The sequence below is a fragment of the Diadema antillarum genome, unplaced genomic scaffold (assembly GCF_040938485.1).
Source record: "Diadema antillarum isolate AM-2024a unplaced genomic scaffold, OU_Dant_1.0 scf00000057, whole genome shotgun sequence".
NCBI lineage: Eukaryota > Metazoa > Echinodermata > Echinoidea > Diadematoida > Diadematidae > Diadema > Diadema antillarum.
The window spans coordinates 4,752,204-4,755,784 of NW_027270946.1; positions in this window are offsets into that span (position 1 = coordinate 4,752,204).

Consider the following 3,581-nt stretch of genomic DNA (forward strand, 5'->3'; position numbering starts at 1 on the left):
CATCCGCGTCCGCATTATGGGACCGCAAAGTGTCGCGGTAACCACTTAGAGAATACAAAAGTAACACACCGGTTTTTTTTTTTTGGGTTTTTTTTGTTGTTGTCTACGGTATCATAGGAAAGACTCCACGGTGTACTACCATAGCGGAAACCACGAAAGTGGTATTGCAGCTACCCTGGGTACTTTAGTAAAATCCTTTTTTTTTTTCATGGAACACTTTTTATTCTTTTTCTATAAATTGGTTTCTTGCACTCTATCCTCTTTCACTACCTTTCTCTCTCTCTCTCTCTCTCTCTCTCTTTCTAAGTCATTCCTCGAACGTGACTAAGCTATATCGATAAAAAAAGGATGGATCTGAGAGGTCAATGTTTTTTGAAAGGATACTATTATGTTCTTTTTTTATTCAAAATATACTTAAAAACTTCTTCAAAATGGTGTAATTGTTGAAAAAAGAAATATCGAAAGTCGAAATCATACACACAAGTTATCGAAATCATAATATATCGAAACAATTAGATAATACTTATAACAATTAGTAAAGACACTAGAAACATTTAGGATGGAAATAATATCGAATAACAAAAGGTAACGCGATAGAAAAGGGTTTAAAAATACTCAATGATGACAAATTCAAGGTAAGAGGCTTTTCGTAGATTTACCGGAAAAATAATCGGCACTTTTCTTTTTGAACTATTATATTTAAGGCATTATTTACCATTTCCAGATAAAACAAAATGATTCCAAGATGTGAGGTAGGGGGAAAAAAACCTTTTAAACATTTCAGTCAGTATAATCAATATAACGTATTGTTAGATATACAAAATATGACAGCTAGCAATAATGAAATTATTTCCAGAATACACCGTTCACAGTTTTTGCGAAAAAATAGTGATATCTCCCTTATCTTTAGGCTTTATTGGGAAATTGTGCATACATGTTAGCACGTTTTGTGATACAGCTGCCTTGCACTATGCATCGTAGGCCCAAGTGACAATTATTTTAGCATTCTTTATAGCGCTGCTCCCAATGGTAAACAGTACCTTTTACCATGATATTCCGTTTTTGCAACTAGTAAAAGAAGGAAACACACAACTATGCAGGGAAAATGTCCTATCGCCAAGGGCATAATTCACGTTTATTAACTGATTGATTGTAATATAGGAAATTGTGATAACCTTGTCGTATGTAAAAGCAACATTGCAATGTTTACTAGTTCTTCTGATTTAAATGCTCTAATGTATGGGGCGCCAAGTGTCGCATGGTCACTTCCGTTACGAAATCTGTCATTTCGTGAGGAATGAGACTATGCGACACTTGGCGCCCCATACTGCTGATGTTGGCATTCTTTACGGCAATATAGATATGTTTATATGTTCAGATATGTTCAAATATGTTTACATATTTATACATGGATACAGTGCGTACCTTGCAAAGCGTTTCAAATATAGCCTGGTATTTCCGTCCTAAGTTCCTCCAGTAAAGTTTGTTGAATGACGTCAAACCGGAGCTATATTATAGCCAACCAGTCTAGCAGACAAACTGATAGAGACCCGGAGGAAGACAACCTCAGCCGTTGGCGGATATTCGCGTCACTGAAGCCTAGAAAACACAACAGGGAAGTGTGCAAACATCAGGGTAAGGTGGATTTCCCCTCGCAGTTATACACTAAATAGTACACACGTACAGACGCATACACATACATATACACACACGCACACACACACACATACACTTTAGTAGGAATTTACATGTACTTTCTTTAAGAACCCACTTAAAGTCGCGAAAATGGATGTTCACGGTTTTTCTTTTCCTCCGATAAGCAATAGATTGTCTAGTTCAACTTTAAAAGATTCGTAGTGGTTTGAAATATTTTCAAGACTCGTATTTTGTGTGTTTAGCTGGTATGAGGTTTAATCCTTGTTATACATGGAAGAGGAAAACGAAAGTGTTGCCCTTGATCCTTACAGAAATTTATACTGAAGAATAGAATATCAACACAATGAAAAAAAAAATCATCATTTTCAATGTTCAAGTAATGCAAAATGATGACAAAATAACACTAACGATTTGGGAAAGAAGGTGAAATGGCATAAAGTAAAGAGAAATACAAACAGCAGTGTAACTATCGTATGATACATAGGCTCTACACACAAGCATGCACATACAACAGATACCGTTTACAGATTTAGAAATATCCTTATCTTTAACACATCAGTGTGAGTTAAAATAGAACTAGAACGATTATCATAAGATCAGCATCAGAAGGGGGATTGTGTAGAAAGGACGTATGACTTTAATAAAGCAGAGGTCCCGCCAAGTGTTTACGTTTAATAGTAGACGAGCTTTTTCCCCCTCTATCTCTTTCTTAACCCAGATGTGGGAATCCGCACCTGGCAATGCTGGGGGTAATGGCAATGGCAGTGTCACTGAAAACAATGGTGAAATTGAACAGGCTACTCTGAGTAAATAAGTTTATCATTATCACCATCACCACCATCATCATCAACATAATAGATTATTATCCTCATCATCATCGCCATTGCAATCAGCATCAAGATTGTCGTTACCAGTATCATCCGCACAATGATCATCATTATCATTATTATCATCATCATCATCATTACCCTCATTATCATTATTATCATCAACACTATCATCAATAACTGGAACTTAGAAAACATAACGCAATGTCTTTGGTTAAGCAACAATCTATTCGCTGTGCGTTTCTGCCACAGAAACGACACAGTACTAAATTCCGTTAAATCTCTTAGATCTCCTCCGTAACGCTCAAGAAAGGTAGCGTTTAGTTACATCACTTCAAATAAACACTTTATTCCACAACCTGTTTTCTCAAAGGTTCCACTCCAACGAGAAGAAAAATGGACTCAAATGGAGTGCTGTCCGTCAACTCACCAAAATTCACCGTACGTCACAAATCTGTTTGTAAGTTTTGACGTCATCTTAGCAGAATTGCGAAATACACAGACAGACATATAAACAGGGAAAGTATATTATTGATTCAGTACTTTGGTTCTAATCCACCTGCAGTGGTTTATTCTCGAGGGGAGTTTCCCCTTTTGGTGCCTAGATGTACTTTGTAACTACCGGTCTGGATGCATTTATTGGTAGAAAAAAAAAGTTTGGAGTTGGCAAAACTCCCACAGTTTAGGCTAACAATCCTATTCTTTTCCTCTGATTCTACCAAAAAATATTAAAACTGGTAGTCCAAAAAGGATCGATTCTGTGCCAATGTTTTCCATTCATTATCAAAACATATCACATTATGGAAGAAGTGTATAAATCATGTCCCATCTTTTATAAACATATTTTTGCAAAGTGGGATAATCATAATCGCATAATACGTATTCTTTTATAAAAATCATTAAAGTAAATTTTCTGATATTTTACAATTGTTTTTTTTCTTTACAGATAATATAGATAACTTATTTTCCACTGATGAAAGTTAGATAAAAAAGTACAGAACTAAGAGATTGAAAAAATCGAAAAGCAATTTCCTCTTAGTAAAACCAAAGTGCAGACATCCGTGGTGTGTAACGAAATAACGAAAAGTACGATGATAG